We start from the raw sequence: 24,078 nt of genomic DNA on the forward strand, positions 1-24,078 counted from the left end.
ATAGAATTTTTAACACAATTTAAATTAAGTAAATGCTCATTTCATCCCACTAAACCATACATTTATGTCACTTTGTTTATTATTAATTATAGTAATAGTTCCAAAACACTTTCAAAAAGTGTTTATTGATGATGTACACTCAAATTCAGTCCAGCAAAACGAATGCTTCGCTGTGCAGATGGGTAAAACATACTGCAGAAGAACCCAAAGAGCTTTTCAAGGCAAAATATCTGAATGTTCTAAAATGGCTAAATCACCTTACTCCAACTCAACGGAGCAGCTTTTTTTTAGTTACTGAAACCTGCTTAAACAGATACATATATATATATATATATATATATATATATATATATATATATATATATATATATATATGTATATATATATATATATATATATATATATATATATACAGGTAGCAACTGCAACAGTTGGGAACAAAAGGAAACATTAAGACATTAGAACTGCCTGCTCTGATATTATTTTGATCCTTGTGTAACTACATGTTAAAGTTATACGCTAAACATCTTCAAAAAAAAACTTTTAACCATATAAAAGAGTTCACAGCAACTATAGCACTTTGTATTTTGCATGGAAAGTCAAATATTGTTTACCTTTTGTCACTTTGGTTAACAGATTTATTGCATAACAGCCATTACTTTGGAACATGCCTTATGCAACTAACGAATGTGTGGTTTATACAACAATTATAGCTGCAAACATTGCAACTGTTGTCGCAGCTGACTGGCCTCTGTCTGTTATGCTGTATATTTGACTGCTGTAAATATAAATCTGTCAGCCTACACATTGGCACAGCAGTGACTGTTGTGCAGAGTTGACGGTAATCTTTCCACCCGTTCAGTGAGTCATCTCTGGCACTTGTCATCCAGAATGTTCGAATTGCAATAACTGGCCTGTTATTGCAGGGCTGTGAGTAAAATGTGAAAAATGCTGGGTTAACCCAACCTGGGTTATTTGGCAGCCCAGTTCTGGGGAAAAAATTGCTGGGCTGTTTTAACCAGTGTAACTATTGTACTGCGTTATTACAGTGACTCACATTGGGGGTCTTATGTTGAAAACTGTTGTTATTCTCTGTCAGATTTCTGTCCACTTAGAAGTCGTGAAGTTTTCAAGATATAGCTACACTCTAGTCTGTTCAGTCTGATAAGGCATATTGGCTTGTAGGGTTTAAAGAGCTTCTTCTGTTCCTCCTGACACACATACTGCAGCATGTTGCTCCAAGACTAAAAAAAACTCCCAGCATTTCGGTTCAATATGCTAGTGCCCATAATCATACATTTTCTTAAACAGTCACCAATTGCACCAGCCTTTAAAATAATCTGATTTACACTATCTATCTGATTCTTTTCAGATGCAGTGTTGTGTTTTCCCCTGTTTACTGCCACCAGGATGATCGCGCCAGTTACCCAGGCTTGGCAGGATCTGCATGAGTCCAGACAAGACCTGACCTGGGCTGATGATGGGGCCAGCTATGGTAGGAGTCTTTCAGTATTCTTTGCATCAGTCCCCGGTCCAAATCTAGATGTTAAGGCATTGTATCCTGTTTCACATGAACTTTGCGCGGGCCACATATGATCGGAAGTTCAGATTATTTCTGTTGAGTTCATACCAATTAAAAGATAAAGAAAGCCTGTCCGCCATGATCAGGCACCATAGAAAGGCCAATGGTTTTCAGCATTGAGAATATTGTGTTTGTTCATGAAAGTGGGTAAATAATTGAAAAAGCTAATTGATGGGTAAAGGTGATCTAAGTGTATATAGTGCTCTGTAAACGATCTGACACAGCAGTTTATCTTTTGTTCTCTATTCAATTGTTTACAAAAATCTGGATGGGAGGAGCTGACTAGCTCTGAGCTCTTTTGATATAAGATTAGGTATCGAATTGTTTATCTCGAGGCACTGAACCGTGCATCCAAGCAATCTATTTTTGCACACATTTTCTGGCTAAGCCTGTATTATTCTCCACTTTTCACTTGTGTAAATTTCCTTTCTGCAAGTAAACAGCTGATCCTGATGCTAGGTGGACAGTCCTGTTAAAGATATTCCTGAGAACAACAGTGCCTGGCTCCTTATGCAGTGAAAATAGGATGTTTCAGAGTGAATCATCCAGGCACACCATTCCCCTGCTTGAGTTTGCAGCCAGGTCCTCAGCTCAGCTGTCCAGAGCCATGCCACAGTCCATCAGACACCTGTCTGTGGCCAATCACTGGCTCAGGGAGAAATCAAAAGCATGACAATTCATTGTGAAGCTCCCTGCCACTCACCATCTGACCCTCATGATGGGTGCCCTTTGGGCAGGAAAATTATGGAGAGGTAATAGTAACGGACAGCAGCAAAATTTCAACTAAACCCAATCAACTAGAACTGTCCATTGCAGTCAGTTTTATGTGCTTGTTCAAAGTGTAGTTTGAAAGCAGTTTACTGTGTTGTATCAGTGGTGAGGTCATGTTTAAAGTTTTGGCTTTGAGGTTTTGAATATTACTGAATCCCTGTCAACACTGTTTAAAATCTAAAAAAAAATAGTTTTGAAGGGCTCTCTAGTTGTGCAGCTGTCTATGTGTTGAGCCTGTTTTTTGGGGATCACAGTGTTATATTGTGGAATATGTGTTTACCCTTGTCATATTTGCCTTCTTTTCCCAGAGCAAGTGTGTGACAATGAAAAAAGGTAAAAAATGATTACAGCACATCTAACAACGCTAACAGTGGCTGACTGCCATTTTGTACTAACATTAGACATACAGGAAAAACTTAAAATAACTTTTTACAGAGTATCTGTTAAAGACTGCACAGCACAACAGCACAACACTACATGATCAATTATAGTATAATTAACTACCTAGCTACTTTCCTGATAGCTAGACTACAATTCTGCTACTGCATTGTATTGAAAGAAAGATCTGGTAGATAGTCTGTTCCAGCCGAGTTGTCAATCATTTATTTCCAATAGTAACTACGACTTCTTCCTACCATTTGTTAGATCAAGACAGTCCACCATGAACAGGCACAATGGATAGACCAGTGGTTTGCAAAGTTTAGGGTAGTGTGGGTAAACATTTGAATGGCAAATTATGGAGTAAAGGTGATCCAAGTCTATGTAGTGCTCTGTAAGTGATCTGACACAGCAGTTTATCTTTTGTCCTGCAATAGGTAGCTAACACAAATCCATATTTAGCTGTGCTACAAACAAGAAACCTGAGTTGCTTATTTAAACATACCACTAACTTGTCTCACTACACAATATATTACATCTTTACCCTAGAGGAACTCTTACTTATAGTCACGCTGCACCCAGTAAACATACTGCGTCACATACATTTGGATTCACATCTATCCAATGCCAATGTAAACAGTAATATATCTGTATACATCTGTATATTCATAGTTTATATAATAATACTTTGTACAGTTTCAACTATTGCAGTGTTAATGTTAATTCTTACGTAATGTAGTAAATAAAAAAAGTATTGAAATATAATATAATAAAATCTAGTATTACTTCTGCTGAGATCTTTAGACATATTTACTGTTTGCCCTGATACATATAATCTATTTTATTAATTGCCTTCCTCCTTGTCTAACTTCACTGTTTTCCAGCATAATGATCTTTTTAAATTGTTTCTTCTCATAACATGTCCAGAATAACAGCTGCAGTTTTATTATCTGAGCTTTGAGTGAGAGGTGAATCTTATTCAAGGATTCATTTGTTTGTGTTCCTTGCTGTCCAAGGTCCCTTCAACACATTTAATTTACAGTCACACCTCAAAACCTTGTTAAATCACTGATAAAAACATTATGAATAGTTTGTAACATTTGACTCAATAAGGCACATAAAACATTTATTTGACTGGTTTTGGCTACTGTGCTTGTGCAAACCTCTGCATCAAGGGGGACAAATTCAGAGATGCTAAATAAGAGAATACAAGTTACCAGTTAAAAGATGAATAGCAGTTCTCATAAAGCTCGATGCGGCTTCTGTTTACGAATAAAATCCTGCCAATGTGGAGGTCTGTGCAAGCTAAAAAAATAAAACCCAAAACATGTGCTTTTTATGTTATTGGGGACTTGATCAATGAACATACACAATGATGAACTTTACAAAAACCGACATTTATGTTTCAGTCAGTGTCAAGTACCACTTCAAGCAGTGTTGTCAGTTTTTTATATTTTAAATAATGTTAACATTTGCAGAGACTGTTTATTCACACTGCTAAACAAATGGAAAAATGCATGCTGTTGAATGAAAAAAGAATGTTATAGAATCACACAACCATTTTCAAATCTAGGGCAAGCTCAATAAATCCTAAATTGCTCCAACCTCCTGCTGCCTACTGAGTCGCCTGCTGACCATTGATCACCAGCACAGTTCACTCTGATTGAGAGGCCTTTGTCTGACCCCTTGTCTGTTCTGGTGAATGAAAGAGAAAATGCCACAGACTCCCACTTTGCCCAATGAGATGCAAATCATTTCAGCTCAGCTGATGTCAATGAGTAAGACTACCCGCAAGTTCTGACCAGTCAAAGTGATCTTGTTTTAGTGATTCTTTGTCTGGACAAACCATAGTGTACAAATATACCAAGCCAGGACTCACACATCAGCAGAATTGGTAATTGGCCTGTGTTGACATTGGCTGGAAAGTAAAAGAGCTGTAGATCATCCTGTCTAGTAATTTGGCCTTTTATAGAGTGGAAGAGCGATGTTCTCTATGTCACTGTAATGTTTAATACGACCTGCTGACGGTACCTTACACTCTGAGGAACAGAGCTATCTAGCTGGACAGCCAAGGACATTCTGATCATCGGCAACAGTTCTGACTACTCTGGAAAGCATTTAGGAGTCCTTGTCCTGCACAGGGTAGTGTTTTCTTTGCTCGAACACACCTGGTTCACCATGAGGCTTGTCAGACCTGGGCAAAGAGCCTATTTGAACATTATCTGTAGCATATTAATAATGGGTTAGAATGGAAGCCCCTATCATGAAATAAAAAAATTAATAGAAATGGTTCAAAATTATTACATTATTTATTCCCTACAGTATATTACACTGCCTATTCACACTAAAGTGTTTAACGGCAAAATACTGGTAAATAAAATGTTTTGGATAGGTGAGTGAATATGTATGGCAATAAGGTGTATATTTCCTAGGAGGAAATGTGTGGTAGTGGTAGGGGCAAAGCTTGAAATGGTATTGGGCCTAACAGTGTACAAAAATCACAAGCAGCAGGTCTAGGCGGATCCTCGTTGTGATGGAAAAGTCCCATGTTTCTTCCTGACTAAATTATAAACACTCCAATAAATATCCTGCCCTTAGTCCTGCCCTCAGTCAAACTACATAACTCACTGCAAACAACATCACAGCAGTTCAGTTCATTCCCATCAAACATGTCTGTACAGAGCCCTCGTGGCAAGCAGGTGATCTGAGTTAATTGCATGTTAATGGTTTTAGCTCTGGTGGGGCAGTAGCCCATTGGGCGTCAATGTTTTCTGTTTACCTGTTGTTGGCTGACAACACCTGCCAGTGAGGAATTTAGCTTGTTAACGTACCAGAAATGACACGCTCTGGAAGTGACACTTTTCGTGACGTCTGAACCAGCTAAATGCTTACGCTATGAATGGAGGAGGGTCAGTGTGCTAGACATGTGGAAATAACACATAACAAGCTGAAAAAGCATGTTTTTAGTGCATTATTGGGCCACGCTATTTATGTAAGATTTTTTATTAGTTATTATCAGTCATTTTAAATACACTGTTTTAAAAATTATGGAAAACTTAAATGACACATCAGATTGCAATTTAAATTGAAAACCATTAGTGATATAAATTATGTAAGAACAAATTGACATAATAACAGTCAATAGAAACTAACATTCTCAACCCAAGGAAGGCTGGAATTAAATTCATACCAAAAATCTAATTAGCATTCTATTAAGCATTAAAATCATAGGTTCATCCAATTTCTTTGAATTTCATCTCGGTCATTTGAGATGTCGAGGTGTGTCTCTTAGTAGTGACTATATCCCTCACGTGCCTGTATGCACTCCCAGCTCCGGCTCCTGATGATACGGTGGATGATGTCCTGGCCATGTCCTCCCAGTCAGTCTATGGTAAGACTTAGCTTGCTTTTCCACACTAACATGCAGATTACATGCCAAAATAACATGCAAAATCACTATTACATTACAAATTTGACTGCACTTGATCTCTTTATTGAAAAACAATACACATTTAATCTAGGAATAGCGTGGTATTTGTGCCAAAATAAAATGTAATCACTGTCTGAAATTGGAGTGGGGCTAAGAAAAAAATTACAAATTGCCTCAAATTACTTACATTATTCAACTTATCCAGTCTTACAGTGAAGTAGATAGAAGTAGAAAATTTCCTCACCCAGAAGTGCAAAGATGGCTGCCGAGTTGCCTATAAGGGCATTGTATGTGCTTGGTTTATGGAGACTGGCCTTTGTCAAGTTCTCAGTAAGTACCTTACTTTCCCTTGCAAGGCATTTTCTGCAATTGGCAATATGTTTCTGTCTTCATAACAGTTTATTTAAGGGATCATCATTTAGATTTTGCCCATAACCAAAGTGTTTTCACAGTTCAATTGACACATAAACAGTAGGAGCATTAGAGCATACCACAAGGCCACATAAACAAGCTTGTCCAGAGCGGAGGCCAAGTTTCCATAGGTCTCGTAAGTCTCCATAGTTTTTTTTTATTACAGTGAGTTTCCTTGTTAATGAGTGCGTTAATGTGTAATGAATGCACTAATCTCTCATTATGTTATGTAAGCACAGCTTTAGCCACTGTGGATCTAATAATCTAGTTCTTGATCATGGATCGGATATTTTCGAATGGTATTTTTTGTGTTTCTCAGCCCAGGTTCGCTGCTGTTGTTATTTTTGCTGTTACGTAACTTAGCTTAACGCAGATCACATCTAAAAATGGACTCGAAGTATATGGGAATTGTAAGGCTTATTTGGAGCAAGAAGAAAATGTGGTATTTGATCTCTTATATCGGTTGATGTTTGCGAAAGGAAAGGAAATGATACCAAACAACTTGAAAAAGGACCTTTGATTACAGGCCTTACGTTATCGCTGAAGACAACCAGGTTTCATTAATCATGTAATAGAGAAGTGGGGAAGAGGGGGGCAACAATGGAAGCCTTCATGCGAAACCTGGAATGGGTAATTTTTCCCATGATAATTCCCTCCCTTCAACCCCCCACTTGTGATATCAAATCCCTGCTATTCTCTCAACAGTCACCCAGGGAGCCGTAATAAGTCTCGGGAGGCTGTCAGAGCTTCTGAGACTTCAGATAACGCTTGGCTACAGCTGTAGAGGAATGTTAGGTTCATGCTATATTACACAGCGCACTAAGGTAACCTCACTGCACTGTGGACAAGGGGTTTATAAGAGGAGGCAGGTATTAGCTGAGGGGAACTTTCTTTGTTCTGTGTTCATTGTATAAGTTTGGCCCAGGAAATAAGACAAAACCTTAAATAAGCAAGAACATTTTCCCCTTTTCCCCCGAAAGAAAAGCCACAGCAAGCTTCGGCCAAAAGAGGCTTATTTGAACGAGACTCGGAAGATGTAATGTATTGGTGCGATAAAAAAAAAAAAACCATCTGCACTCGAAAACCTGTTTTCCAAACAATCACACTCTGCTCTTGTCAGAAGCACCAGAGTGCCGCCAGCGGCTTGCCCCAAAAAGAACAGGGCCTGGAGGCCGAGCACCCCATGCAGGCCTGTGCGTTATTGGAGAATAGCCCACAATAATCCAGCCTGCATGTGTCATGAGCTTTAACGAGGCTCGTGGGAAAAGGAAGCCCTGCAGGTTGTAGCTGTCAGAGAGGCGGCCCAGAACATCAAAGTACAATGTAAATAAACAGCAGTTAAATAACCTGATTAATCCCACTAGGCCCAGCCCCTCACTCTAGGCCCAGTCTTTCACTCTCTCTCTTCCTCTCTCTTTCTGTTTTCTCTCTATATACACAAATCTAATTCTGTCATTGGGGAAGCGGTTTAAAATACCTGTTTTATTTGGTGAGAGCTTCATTTCTGACAGCATGTCTAATTAGTGGCATGAAACAAGCTTCAAACGTTAAGGAATTTGGAGGATTTTTTTTATCTTCAGTGCAATTCGGTCATCAGAAACCAGCTGTGTCAATACTTTTTAACGATTCCAATGGCAGCACATGGCGGAACTGCTATTTCTTGTCAAAGGGCAGTTAATTCAAGGCTCTGTCTTCAGTTAGCTTATTTGGGCCATTCTCCATTTGCAGTGGGAAACCATGTCAGAGGATGTAGGGCTTAAAAAGTTGCTTAAAAATATTGTGCATAGCTCCAAGAGTGGGTATGTGCACTTATACAGATGACTTATGATAAAACAAATAACTTTTCTGCATGATTTCTTTCATTTTTCTTTTTAAATACTGTTTAAAGCTGAAAATACCTTTTCACATAAACTGTTTTCAACAATTAATTAAACATTTTAAATACAAAAGAAAATTTACTTTTGTTATTTAAAAAATAACAATTTCAGATTTTAACTGAGATTGTAAGAATCAAATCCATTGGTAAATACCTTTGTCACAGAGGTTTATGTCTTTGATGTTATCAGTATTGATGTTATCAGTGGTAATTGGGGCTCTGTTATGCTGCGTGTTTCATTAAATAAGAGGCATCTTAAGGCATGTGAGAGTCCATACTAGCTGTCATTTTTTATCATAAATTTATTTCTCAGGTGGCACATAACTTTACTGGTGTTATGTGATTTATAGAAACAGTTACATAATTACATTTTTATCTTAATTTAGACACCTTATTTAAGCTTACTTATATAATTGTTTTTAAATAGTTGCAAAAGTTGCACAGGCTGAAACTGGGGCAGTCATTTAACAAAAAACTACCTAAATGTCACTGGTGTCACAGTCACTTGTGTTAATCATATGGTCCGCTTGCCATTTCACCTCTTTCTGGAGAAAGCTGATGCACGCCGCAGTGTATTGGGTTGAGAACAGCCTCACCCTACGGCTAAAAGTTAGGAGAAAAGTTCAATGTATTTAAACGAGTAAGGCCACTGAGCTGAGTCTAGCCAAATAGGGAAGATAGGGCTAGTACATCACACACATACAAGCATCACACACAGAACAAACACCTTTCAAACAAGAAGAAGAAGCTGAAAATTACAGCATCTGGATTTCCAAACTATAGATTAGAATGACATCTTAAATCTTTGACTACTTGACCTACTTCTAGACTGTTTCAATGCTTAACTGACACCATAAATGATGAATGATCATAAATGATCAGAACACTGAAAAAAACTACATTTATATATACAAAAAACACTGGTCAATATGTATTTATTTATTTTTTATTAATGCAGTTAATTGAAATTGAAAAACATATCTACATAAATTCCTGATGGAATTAAAAACCTATTTGCAGTTTTTTAGCTTTGTGCTGAGCTAACTCAGTACTGAAACATAATGCTAAAAAGGCTGAAATTAAAGCAGTGTTAACTATGAATTGGATATGGGTCAACAAGACGCTTCCGTTTTCCAGCCAGCACGAGACAACACAAGAGTAACGTGACTAACACCTTAAATAGTTAACGTGATATGTAAAAGGATACAGCTAAGAGGTCTGCGGCAGCACGGGGAATGCCTGTGTAAGGTATACAACCCAGAGAAAATGTGCTGCCATCCAAATAAATTGCTCTTGGCTGTGCATCCAGCTCGTTGTTCATTGGCTATTCATGAGAGCGGTGAATTTTTAAAGTCCCTCTCCTTGTCCAACCTCCCTCGCCCGGAGCTATTTTTGACAACACCGCAGTCTGAAAGACGGGCCTTTTTGTGGTCTTTCGTCACTTGACTCTTCTATACTATTACCAGTTTGACTTGATGCCAAGCATCCCTGACGCACTCTGTCCACGTGAATCCCCTCTTTCCTGTCCTGTGAATTGTTCTTAAGAAATGAATGTAGGTGTCTTTTACAATAACTGATCATATTTGGAGTGCAGGTAAAACACAACATGGAAAAAAAAACATTCAAGCAAAAGTGCAGCAGTTCCACAGCAGTTCCACAGCAGCGATAAAAACATGCACCTTCTTTTAGCTCTTAGCACAACCTTGGCCGAGACATGGCAGTGCTACCGGCCAGCCAGAGCAGGATCTTAGCAACTGCCATTGACCTGCTGCGGAAACTATTTGTGAATGAGACACAAGTCCAAAGACAAGTTAGCGCCCAGGGTGGAGGGCCATTTCTTCGTGGGCTATAATGGCAGCTTTGTGCACTCATTATCTCCAGGCATGGGGAGGCCTACTTGGAATGGGCGGCACGGGGGAAGAAGCAGATGCCCATTGGTGTAATTGCACCAACAGCGTCATGCCACTCTCCCAGACTTACCCACAGCCACTGCACAAGGTGAGCAAACGCGATGCTTGTCATTTTTAGCAGACACTTCGTCACACTTTCTACTGACGAAAAGTTTGAACCTAGTCATGTGCCAACTTGCGACTTATTACGTCTTCAGACTGCCATCCTCCCACTAACACAGTATACACACTTTTTGAAAAGGTCGTATTGACGTTTTTATGAATGATCCTCTTTTAACCTTCCTCATTATTACTCAGTTATGAGGCATCAGCCCAATCATCCTGAGATGCAGCCCCTTTCACTGTGTAATCACAGCTATGTTATGCTTCCTATCATTTCCCTTTCATAACTACCAGACAAAGGGCCCTTTTATTACGACTGAGAGGGAGGTTCTGACGTCTGTTAAGTCACAGAATATTCCCCTCATTGTGTACAGTCCAGTATGACACATTTAGATTACAAAGAAATAATAATTGATTCTAATTCATTCTGATTACTTAATCATGAATTTACTTAACTTGAATGAATAAATAGAGACATTCTGGCAATTCAGAGTTAGATCTTGAATATCAAATTTTGCTATGGCAAAGTATACATTTATTTTAAATCAATATATAATTTTACAAAGATATTTGTAATAAAAAAACAAAATATCAAAAACACAAAATCTAATATGAAAAATGTGTCTATTTTTGGCTTTTAGAGATACTAAATCTTATTATTTGTATTTAAATGTATATAATATAGAAAGTGTATATTACAGTGTCACAAATCATTCAAATTTAGAAATTGTAACAGAAAATATAAATACTATCCATCCAGTGAATTGTTATCTTAACATAACTGTGAGATTGAGATGATTTTGCTCATATTTGCTGGTAAGAAAGTAGATTTTGTTACAACTTTCCACTTCCCATTTTCTGTTGTGAAAGCTCTGCCAAAACGTATTTAAATTTAAAACTCAACCTTTAGTTCCAAGTAGGACAATTCAACTGGAAAACCCCCGCAAGTTGGTGTAAGACCAACCCGAGTTTAGAATACTTGCTGGCTGTACAGCACATCAACAGTAGTAGTGGCTCATTAAATCAGTCATACGCACAGTATTGTCCACATTCTGCAGACTTGTTGGAGTTGGGTTTGGACACACAAAATACCATCAACTCGCATTGCTAACAATGCTAACAGATACCTGTGCCATAAAATGTGAGACATATTTCACCTAGATTTGCCATAGATCACCAATAAAAGACTCAAACCAGTTTGTACACTCTATAATTGGTCTAGCTGTTGTTAGCTAGACCCAAAAAATGGTAAAAAAAAAAAAAAAATATATATATATCTAACAGACATGTTGTAATATGTAACATGTTGGGCACAGTGTGTATAAGAATACAAATGATCATCACCAAATAACATATCAGTTAGCCTTAATAGCAGTTTAGCTGATCTGAAGAGGCAGCATCTATCACTCAGACCTTAGCCTTGTGATATTTTAGTTGAATATCCTTTCATTTACCTTTGCAGACTTTACAGACACTTGATATTGAGATTAGTCAGAAGAATGCACTTCTACAGTGTAAACAGTGATGTAATAACTCTGTACAATTCACTGAATTAGGCAGAGAGTTTACACAATGCTAAATGGAGGGATTAAATTACTCTTTGGCTGCATTAGCCTTCTTGCTTCAGTGCAAAGCAAAGGAAGCAACTCTCAAATGAAATTAACTTTTTTACATTAAAAATAACAATGTGTTTTATTTACATTATTGGTTTTTTTTAAGAATTCCGATGATATTATCTACATCTGATGTAAGAAAATATATGTGTACTATCAGTTTTAAAGGCAACATAAAAATAATTTTAAGTGAATCAAAGTACGGTACTGTGGAGTAGTCACAGGGGTTTAGTCAGTAATTACCGTTACTAGCTGTAATCCTTTTGAATGACTCAGGATGAATTTTCCTGAGATTAAGTGAAATATGCAGAGGATTTTTGTGTGTGTGTGTGTGTGTGCGCGCTTTGGATCAGGGAAGCAGCCAGGCGAAGAGAGCTGAGCCACGGTGTGATTAGATAACTCTGAGGTATAGATCAGAAGCTCCTCATAGCCTGTGAAAAGACACAATGCAAAGACAATGGAGATTTATTCTGGTTTGAAGAGCTGCATAATCCGCATTAGTGCTTTGAGAACAATACGGTGCTGAGAGGCTGCATGCCATGAGTCACTGCTAGAGACTTTGTCTCTGAAAAAGAGTGCGTCAGAGACTTGCCTAAAGCACGGCAGTGTAGAACTTCAAAGGCAAACCAAATGAGTGTTGTCCAGGCTCAATGGAGGAATTCAAGAGGATCACTAGAAAAATGCTTACGTCTGTTTTCTAAAATCGACTGACTGACATGTTGAGTGACAAGTGAGGGCATGGTTTAGCTTAGTCACTGCTGCAGTTTCAAGATTAACTTCATCTGATTTCTGCTGATTCAGTCTCTATGTGATATCTTCTACGTACGAAGGTGTGGTTAGTAGGAACAAATTGTTTTTCTCATGTAACGCCCATAACTGGCACAGAGGGGGGTAATCAGCTCTTTCATCAAGTGAAACTACTGCACCCTCCAACAAATTACACCTGCCTAGAATTACCCTCCCTTTAGCATTATCTCCTTACAGTGGTCAGAATGGATATTGTTCTCAGTAAGTCTGGCAAAGAGCAAGCAATTTTCCACTGACAAACAAAAAAACAGAGGTGGAGCAGACACAGATGTAGGTGTACACCATGTGTACTCAAATATGTCTGTTAGAGATTCCACTGCAAACGACCAATAAAAATCCCATGCATCCCGTGAGAAAACTTAAGTTAATGACCAAAGTATAGTCTTCAAAAATGCGTGACTACACCGTATGGAAACAAATATTGGGACACATGCTCATTCTTAGTTTATTTTTATCTTCCCTAACTTCCCAACTCATCCCTATTATATGTTTTAGTTCCAGTGCCATCATTCCAGAGAACACAGTTCAGTGCTGGGAAGCTATATGCCCCTCTAGCCCACACCCGGCAGTAGATATGGTGCCAATAGATTCATGCTGATCTGCCTCAGAGAGTCCTATTATATTTAAGTGTTTGTGATCAGCAGTCTACAGGTATTGCACATCTGTGTTAGCAATGATGGCAATGTAATAGCTGAATGCATTCACTAAAAGGCGTATGCACCTATAAAAGATAGGGCCACTGGTTGCAAAATGTTATTAACATAATGTTGGTCTGTTATAGTGCATGTAATGTAGACTAAAGGTGATTTGGCATTGAATAATTAAATTGCACCCCACATAATCTTGGCGATGACCAGAGCGTCTTCATGCACAGATTTATTGGTTATCTTCGCCAAGACAGAAGGACTTGTCACTGAAGATGACTTGCTGCCATTCTTATTTTGTCTTTGTTTTTGTAATTTGTTTTTGATGATAAGTGTATGTTCCCTGTCGCCTCAGACAAGACAAACACACTGTGTAGCAGCTTCCTTTGCTGAAACATTCTCACAATCAAAAGGACTTCAAACACAGCAAAGAATCTTCCATTCCCTTGTATAAACACCATCCATCTGGTTTGGATCGGCACATTTCGTACAAAGCAAGTGTAAATGAAACCAGGAGCACTGGCCTTTCAAACACAAACATGTTTAATTGACTCATAAAGAAGTTCCAGCTACAAAGACGCTACAATGTGGGCCAAATAGGCCAGACAGCAGGAGATTCATGCAATGGAGACGCAGTTTCATCTCAAAGTGGAGAGGTGATAGCGGAGGCAGGGCGTTCATACCCTCCTGCACGCAGCAGGGGAACGTGCCTCAAAGCCGCCGTCCGCAGTAGGAAGCTAATTACTCTTTCCACGCATGGCATGGATGGTGCAAGATCCTCTGCTTCCACTCTGAAGATACGGTAGAAAAGTAGAGCAGCAGCAACAGCAGAGTGGCTGCGCTCGCATGCACATGCTCATCATCATCACACTCTTTCAGGTCCAGATGTCCCTCTGCGTACTGTGTATTTCCATTTTGCCTTTTGAAGGTTTTAATTGCTAATAGTTCTGTTTAAAGGATCATTAAGGATTATATTTTCTGTAGTGTAATAAAATGATGCGATAGTAAAGGAACCTTTTTTTTAAACTGAATAGATAACCACTGAACTGTGCTAGTTAACGTTGTCATGCTACAATATGGTAACATGCACTCATATCATTCACAGAGGACGAGTAGACCAGCCACATCTGTTTACTACCTTGGCGGCAACTACTATGGCAGAAATATACGACAGAAAACAAGCGTTCCAGTCTATATTGAGTAGTAACTCCAACTTTAGAGTATGTGTTTATATAAGATAAGATAAGATAAGATATATAAAATCCACATGAGCTGGTTTCTAATGTACAGAAAATAAAATAAAAAAAATTGCAAACTTATACATTTGCTGATCAGCTTACAGAGTAAGACTTGTCATGGTTTGCCACGTGTCCTCAATTTGCCAACGTGTGCAAATTTGTGTCTGTGGAAAGGGTGGGTGGGGCAGACAACTCTCTCCAGTGTTTGGAAATTGGACTGCTGTAGCCATTTTACACTCTCATCCTCATTTAATACTGATTGTTCCTTTAAATATACAATTAACCTCCTCAATCAGCCAAGAAATGTTTAGTTTCCAAAGTTTGGAGGGTTGATTGTCACGCTGGAATTGTAAACTTAACAGAGTCTGAAATTTGTACTTATGCTGTATACTGTACAGCTGTATTTCTCAACTCTCGTCCTCGAAGACCACTACCCTGCACTTTTCAGTGTCCCCCTGCTCCCAACACACCTGATCCAACTATTCAACTTATTAACAGCCCATTATTGAGTTTAAGTGGCTGTGTTAAAGCAGGAAAGCTGAAAAAGCAATAAAATGCCAAAAAAAAAACACCAATTTTGAGACAAAACTAATGAAGCAACTTTATTTTTGGAGTTCTCTGTAGTAGTAAAGTATAATTTTATGAATGGCATGTACAGCAGGAAGCTTATGCTGTAGCTAGCTTTGCTAGTTCAGAACATGCCATTAGGTTGTGATTACTAGAAGGAGACTCCAAAGAGAGAAGAGAGAACTCTGAGAACTTAGGCTGAAAATTAGGCAGCTTCTACTTATTGTTGCCAAGTAGAAGCTGTCACCCCTATCTAAAAAAAACTCCACACAAGGGTTTATACCAGATAAATTTAAATTACATAGATTTAGTGAAATCTGCTGCTGTTAACAATGCTTGTCTTTATTAAACACAGAAATGCAATATGAGTATTCAGACTATAAGAATCAGTTCAGTGGCTGTTCAAAAATGAAGAAGAACATGCTACCTGCTTCGCTTCTTTCTATGTGAGGAACTCCCCTGTACACTAGGAAGTAAAGAAAAAATAATCAAGTTTGTAATATGCTCTCAATTTACCAGTGTAAATAAAAACATCTTTTGTCCAACAGTATAGCAGAATCTCTTCTAGAGACTCTGCTAATTACCAGTATACAGTTCTCAAAACAAAAACTTTTAAAGACACAGAGCGGGGGTCAGTAGGTTTAAAGGGGGAAAGGTCAGCATTTCTGGGCCCCTTCCTGAACTAAAATCGTTTCCAGAACTTTAGAAACAGAAATGGCTATGCTTTTACATATTTATTGGGCTGTATGTTACTCTGAGGTAAAACTTGTTCACCCAACTTGGTTGCATTCATGGCTTCTGTGGAAAAAAAAGCTGAAAAGCTTTACGGAAAGTTACCATTAGAAAAATGTACAATTTGTATATTAATATTCAGTATCATACCATTTTTTATGTTTGGAAAGCATTATTTGTGCCACACCTCTCTCAGTTCATTCTAAATAAAAAAAATCCGATGTGGCTTCAGGTTCCCACCTTACAGGGTGTTCCTGTGGTGGTTTCTGAAGGGAAACTCGTTTTTCCTATAAAACCGACAACCCCCCTAAAGGCAGCATGAGCATTTTTGAGGTAGCACTTATATGTAGCATTATGCTAACCACATTCTAACCACACATTCCTTTGAATGTTGCTGTACAGGTGAGGCATTTCTCTCTGATCTAGAATCATTTTGAATAGCTTAGTCATAACTGTTATGTAGAAACCACAAAACAGTTCAGATAAGCAGAACAAGACTGTTTAGCCTGAAGTTTCCATGTGGTTAGCAGAGATTTGGGAAAGCTAACCTCAGCCTTGAGTGAGATAATACAGTTCCTTTCTCTGCAGCCCAAGAGCAATGATAAGCAAACACCTACTGGTGAAGTTTCCTGAACATGTCTTTACCTCTTATCCTTTAAGTTAGGATCATGTCTTCTCTACATATCTTGTAGTAAAATACATCTGACTACCAAACAGTAGTCAGTAGCATTAGCATTAGCATTTGCTTCTGTACCGATATTACATATATATAGATATTGTGCTAGTGACTTTCAATTTGTGAAGAAATTGTTTAAATTATTCAATTGGACGGTTTCTGAACATGCATGACTCATGTATCTACTGTAACTGTAGATTACCTTTTATTTATTAACAGAAATAAAGGGAATCTGAAGGTGAAGCTCATCATCTGCCCCACGACGCACATGCATGTAAAGGGGACTCGAATTCTGGCAGGAAAGCAGAATTTGGCACAACACCTAGAAAAGGTAAACAGTATACTACAAACCAACCAGTAGCTGGACAGGGCCATGACACAACTGGTCTTTGAATGATTCTTCTTAGTAGCCTGTTGGGCACACATATGAGATGACATGCTCATTTACATTCACATTTAGGGTATTTAGCAGACGCCCTTATCCAGAGCTACTTACAAATGTGATTTGTTGTTTACTTTAAAATATCCATAGCTAGTTTGTAGAGACTAGGATCTGAAAGAGCTATACCCAGCTGTAATAATGTTTAGAACCCAAGGTGCAAAACTTGTTTGCTTTTTTTATTTCTTCACAGAAATACTTTGAAACATTTTTAAATTAATTCTACACCAGAGTTATACTTTCTCATCATTTTTGCCCCAAATTTCATGGTGATATTTTCCCCTCTTTTTGGATGTGCTTAGTGAATTGTGGGCAACCAAAGGCCACAATGGATACATCAGTTGCGGCCTTCAAATTTCTTCAAATGTCGGCTGTATTTCCCAGCTGTATATGAAGCATCCTTCTCTTTGAAACAGTCTTCAGTGATGTAGTGTGTGAACAAACTTTTAATAACTTCTCAAAAATAAAAAAAATTAAGTGGAGATTTATATTCTTTTTGATCAAACTGCTTTCTGGATTTACTATGAAGTTGCTAAATAAGAAACTGGCATGATGCTGAACTAGATGCAACAGAACATTGTGGCAAGCAGTGACTAAAAAAAGAAATTCATTTGTTTGAGAGTTTGAGGATGACACAATTTGCAGCATCTTAAAGCTCAGTCTTGGACAGGAGATATGTAGGGCAAGCAGCAAGCTGGAGCAGGAGATCAGAGAGTTATGCAATCACTCAGTGTAATAATAAAATCATGGAAACGATCCAACCCAGCTGTTACACACATACACGCACAGCGGTTCCGTCTCTGTATGTACACAACCTCTGGCCTTCTCCACAGCATGCTACACGCTCTTCACACTCACACAGCCAGAGCAGCAGAGTTACACAATCTGCAACATCTAAAAAAGGAAATCATTTATTTTCAGCTCAGCTTAGATTAGATAATTGATGATTCATAAAGCTGCATGGTGAACCGTCTGAGAGACTGTGCAGCCTCTTTTGAGTAGGATGTGACACTTCTCCATGGCCTGGAAGCAGAGGAGGTGGGAAAAGTCATAATGCATTTACACTCTGCTAAATATCCCCTAAATACATGCCAGCTGTTTGATAAAACAGGGAGGAGGGAAGAGGGGGAAAAGTCTGTTTTGTCATTTGTGGTTTGAAATTTCTTTAGTGAATACATGCAAGGATGGGCAATGTGTCACTGTTAGTGTGTTGAACTGTGTTACAATATGCTTTTCTGACTGTATCATGGGGGTATCATCAATGAAATCCTGAAAATACAAATATGATTTGGAGTCTTTATTAAGAGCTAGGCTGCCAACCTCAGATTCAGTTTGGTTTAGCCTCAAACAGGCATGCTATACGGGTGGGGGTAGATAGTGGTAGTGTCTATCTCTCATGCAGTTGGCTGGTTAAATTTGGAGGGGGCTGTTCTCATCTCTGTCACTCCTTCAGGAAGTCGCTGTTGACGGCCCAAAGTGTGAAATCCGGAGCGGCAGCTGTACTCAAATTCATCTGGGGGTTTCTGGTCCTGCATTTTCTCTTATATCACTCCAGTTTTAATGTGACTGCATAAATCTGACATTGTAATTAACCTTAACACTTTATTTGGAGTGATTATTTTAAATTTAATAAACAATTATTAGACTCATAGTACCATATCAACAGTGCATCAGTGATGCATCAGCATCTAAACATCCAGTAGATCATTATGGATGAGACTTTGGGTACTTTCACACCTGCCTTTCACACTTTTCAGTTTGGTCCAAAACCAAATAGCAGGTGTAGAAGGCCCAGAACAGAGGACCAGAGTTTGGTCTGACCAAAAGAGGTGGTCTCGGTCCAGATCTACTGGATCTACATGGTGTATGTGAAGAGGAGTCGGAGTCTCCTCTACTAATTAATAACTAATTATTAAGGCTGGCACTTGTGTAATTAGACTTTTCCCTTTCTAAAACCAAAGAAAAAGGTAATATCATATAACTCACCCTTAGTTACAGCAAGATCTTCATGTGCTTGTTGGATGGACTGGTTTACTAAAAGATGAGACAGATGGCGTAGATGGCAGAAACCATTCAGACAGAAGCTCATTAAAAACCTATATGGGTGGGAAGATTAGATAAATAAATGGGTTAAAATACAGTGTCTATAAAAAGCATTCACCACCTCAGAGGCTTTTACCCCTTTATAAATGGACTCATGGTCAAATAATTTTTTTTATTTTTATTTCATTATACCAAAGAACCTTGTTCCAGTTGACTTTGAAGTCAACTACTGTTTGGCTGAAGGCACGTGGGGAACTCTATGGTCAGAAAAAAATGTTTTTGGTCTAATGCACATCACTGTAAACACACCGTTACCACTGTGAAACATGGCAGTGGCAGCATTAATATAACTGAGTAGTTATACAGTTTTGGTGGCTTGCATCACTGGTGTCCTCCTCCCATGTTCACTCAGTTTATGAGGATGGCCTTCTGCTCTAGGCCCTACTATTCTTAATGATGAAATAAATTTTTTTTGATACATTCCCTGACTTAAAGCACACACTGGACACACCATGTCATAACACATAACAGAACATTTAATAAATGTAATAATGAAAAAATACTGCATGGGATGTTGTGTCTCAATGAGAAAATGAAAAGTGCGTTGGTCCTTGAGTTTTTGGATCTCTGTTAGGAAAGGACAAATTATCCTGTAGAAACATTTTTGTGTGATAACAGTATATATACAGTATATATATATATATATATATATATATATATATATATATATATATATATATATATATATATATATATATATATATATATATATTCAGACAAACTGAGCTCCCAACACCAATGCTGATATAATCCTACCCAAATGCTTTACATGCTTATAGGCAACAGATGGACTTTTCTCCCATTTTTTATTCACATCGAATATGTTCACATCTTCCATCTTGGACAATGTCCTAACAAGCAGACAGCTCCTGTTGTGTGAGTAAAGCTAATGACACTTGTCTGACATTAATATGCTCTGGTTTGAAGCTCTTTCCTGGCTAATTATCACTTGGTACACATTTTATGGGGTGCTTAGTGCTGTTTGGTAGATAAATGCGCTGGATTGGGTTTGGGTGGCTGGGCCAGATGGCTGAGCCTGCAGGGTGATGTAGGAGTGTGTGGCGTCTCTTGCTTCAGCCCGTGCTCCAAACGTGCGTCTGCAGTCACCCAGACACGTGCATGCGTGCACGTATATACACGCCCGTGCACACGCACATCAAACCACTTTCGACAACACCTGCTGAAGGCTGCCGTGTCTGATTTCAATCAGGTTAATTTTAGTGAAGAACTTCAGCGACTGCTGGAAATATTGGCGGGGTTGTTTTTGGACATGCCTGCATAACATTACAAAATATTAAACCTGTCTGAGAAAGAAAAGCACAAGACCTTCAGCACATTCCTTCAGAGCAAGCAGAGCAACCGCACGTGCAGGGAAAGTGAGTAATGAATAAATTATAAATAGCTGGAGGATCAGAGAGGATGAAGAAAGATTAAAGCTTCGCAAACAGGCTCTTTATTCTTACGGCCACCCTGACGCTTCTGATAATAAAACAGGCAATAATAGCTATTGTTGGAGGTTTACGTGTACTGATAACATAAATTACAAAAATGCCATGATAATACTTGGCTTTTAATATTTTATTTGTCTGGGGTAGAATAAGTATACACACTTTCATAGTAAAAAAAAAAAAAAGTTATTGAAACATTTATGCAGCGATGCTGAAAGTACAAAAAAAAAAAAAAAAACTTTTAACTTGCCAAAGCCAAAGCCTTGTTCCTTCCTGCAAGAGATAATAACAGACTATCATAAGTAGCTTCTGAGTGCCCACATAAACATATTTTTAATAGCACTAATGACAGTAATAAACATTGTTATTTGGTTACACAATTTCTCAACTAATAATTAAATTGACACTAGTTAAGGCAATATTAAACATGAAGAATTCTGGAAATAATAATGAATTAAGACAATAGGAAAGAGGAAATTGGCTCAGAAAGTAGGAATGCACAATATGGACACAAATGCAATTTGTATATATAATATGACTGATAAAATGTGGCAAATTAATAGCAATGATAGTTTAAGTTTCATTATGGTTTATCCTTTTCCCAGGCTACTCAGTAGGGTTCATTAAGGACCTGGAAGCTGCTGGAAAACCAGTATCTATAGTCATAGACTTAGTCGCTTCCTCCAGAGAAGAGGCCTCGGCTCTAAATTTGACAATTTAAGTTTGACTTTAGTTTGCAGCTGACAACAGGGACAAAGAAAAAAACATTTGAAAATAAATGTGTGTTATGCAATCCTATAAACATGTTGACCAACTGTTATACATGATGGTTGTAGCAGCTTGCTCTGGGGCTGATTTACTGCCAGTGTTACTGGTTAGTGGGTGGAATAATAAAGAAACAGGACCAAATTAGAATCTTCTCACACCATCAGCTAAATGAATAAAACTTGACACAAAAAATCAACAAAATTAATTTAATAATGAACATTTCTGGCTAGAAATGTTGACAAATATCCAACCAGAATTCTACCAGGAGCTTGTTAATGGCTGCCAATGGTCTACAGTTAATTTGAAACTTTCTAAGTAACATTTAACCAGATATTATTAATGCTGTATGTATTTTTTGGTCCTGTTGGTTTAGATTTGACCAGATGTTAATTTTAGACCCACTCCCAAAAAAGTACAAGACCTGTGCAACAAGTTCCTGTTTTTATTTTTCATTCTGCTCCAGAAAAAGACAAATATTCCAATATTGCTTTAAAATATATGTCTGTAATGAATGTTTATGTAGAATTCCATACATACCATAGACAATGCCATCATGACCACCCCCCTGACGCACTCACCATGTTACTGCCATCTACACCAGCATAGGCATCTTGGTGGAAGTGTTCTCGCTGCTGCAGGCTTAAAGACTGCCAAAGTGCAACATAAATCAAGGGTTACCAGAGGAGAGACAGCTGGCATGGTGGCATGAGCTGTACTGTGCCCAGACAGGTGCAGTGTGTCAGAGACATCATGGAGTGGGCATGCAGTCCTGTTATCACTGTAACAGAATCAGACAATGGCAACTTGAGAGCAACATGCTTCTCAGTGACAGTCTCATAGATGGTAGATAAATCTGGCATTTCTGGACGTCTGGAGGGCTGGAATTTTCCAGTAAAACGTTTTGCTTTGAAAATTCCCTGAAAGTTAGTGATTATGTCTGTGTCCTAAGGGCAACCTTTCTCGTGGTAAAGAAAAACAGGTTTTGTTTTGTCGAGGGTATGTCTGCAAAGATTTTGACACCCTAACATTAGAGTTTCCACAGATTACGGTGGCACCACACCTTACATTGCATCACATAAGCAGTGACTACTTTCTAAACAATGTTTACATAGTAATAACCCAAAAATGTATAATTCTGTCATTTTGTTGCTGTAAAACAGCAGCATTCACAAATAACAATGAAAGCAGCAAAGAAACAGACGGTTGTGAAACTGGTAAAGATGACTGTTCCACAAAAATGATAGGACAAGGAGAGAAGCTAAACCAAACAAATGTAACTTTCCCCTGCTTGCTGAAACCCAGAAACCTTCACTGAATAAACAACTCCAATGTGTTGTGGAAGAGTTCGCCCACCAGTCTTTAGAGAAGTCAGCAGTAGGAAGCTTCTGAGGGCAGCATGTGCCATTAGCGCAGGTGGCAGCTGTGCTAGCTAATGGAGAGCTTTGCTGGGTCATTGGAGCCTGTCTGCTTCTCCAAAGACCAAACTAGAGGGCAAGCAAGCCAAGCAATTGTTTCAATCCTGCAATCTGACTGGCTGGTTCTGATTTGTGATTTGATTGGCTAAGTAAACTCAGCAATAAGATTTCTCCTGTGTCAGAATCAAAAGGGAACCTTATGTTTTGATGCTGCCAGGGTACGGATATTAAACTGCTAGATATGAACTTGTAGCTGTGTTGTCATAAGCTGTTAGCATTCCTAGGGAAAATGTATTAGAGGAATAGTCAAGTTGCTCTGAATATAATGCTAAATCGCTTTGTTCAATTTCAAGCAAATGGACAGATATTCATGTGCACTTTTCATGTTGGGAACTTGTATTTACTATAATTCCTATAACCAGAGATGTATAGTAATGAAGTAGAACTACTTCACTTCTGTACTTAAGTACTAAAATGGTGTATCTGTATCTACTGGTGTACTATTTCTTTCTTCTACATCCATTTCTGTAATGACTGCACTAATAACAGTACTGTACGTTTACTTACTCATTACTTGAGTAGTAAAGCTCAGAATTAACTACTTGCAATGCTTAGGTACACATATTCAATATTACTACTGCAATCTGACTGCCTACATGAATCCTGCCCCCTGATTGGGTGATTTAATTATGACTTTCTGAATCTTGCCATTTGACCGATTTACTAAATCCTGCAGTTTGATTGGTTGATTCCATACTGCAATCTGAATTATGCTGAAGTAACTGCCTGAATTATGGTATTCGAATGACTGACTGAATTCATCAATCTGACTGATTGAAAAAAAATCAAATTTAGTCCTGCAAACTGATTGACTGATACAATTTTTAATGAAAACTATTGGTCTAGAAATGCTCATGCCTTATCCACTCTTTACCATATTTTTACGTTTTTATACTTAAAAGCTATCCCTACCACAAAAACACAACTAAAAAAAAAGACACCTAAATAAATGTTTTTTTTTTTTTTAGCATTCATAAGAATACCTGTTCTAAAAAAGTCCCAGTGTTTCCTCCTGTGGCAGTAACTATACTGTTCAGCCCTGTACGTGCTGGATATGTTCTGTGCTCTCAGACAGGTCTTCTCCCTCTCTGACTGTTGACTTCGCTGA

At 38.2% G+C, this 24,078-nt stretch overlaps 2 long non-coding RNA genes across 2 annotated transcripts in view; one reads left to right on the forward strand and one right to left on the reverse strand.

Annotated features, from left to right (window-relative positions):
• The window catches only part of LOC103046144 (uncharacterized), a 99,823-nt gene that overhangs the window by 1,918 nt on the left and 73,827 nt on the right, over positions 1 to 24,078 (forward strand). The window contains exon 3 of the long non-coding RNA XR_002651818.2: positions 1,373 to 1,495. This is a non-coding gene — a long non-coding RNA (uncharacterized LOC103046144). The remainder of the gene's footprint in view (positions 1 to 1,372; positions 1,496 to 24,078) is intronic.
• Positions 17,114 to 22,238, reverse strand: LOC125804772 (uncharacterized). The gene is made up of 3 exons (XR_007440952.1): positions 22,074 to 22,238; positions 19,163 to 19,272; positions 17,114 to 18,199 (listed from the first exon to the last, which is right to left on the reverse strand). It is a non-coding gene; the product is annotated as an uncharacterized LOC125804772 (long non-coding RNA).

The sequence above is a fragment of the Astyanax mexicanus genome, chromosome 10 (assembly GCF_023375975.1).
Source record: "Astyanax mexicanus isolate ESR-SI-001 chromosome 10, AstMex3_surface, whole genome shotgun sequence".
Lineage (NCBI taxonomy): Eukaryota > Metazoa > Chordata > Actinopteri > Characiformes > Acestrorhamphidae > Astyanax > Astyanax mexicanus.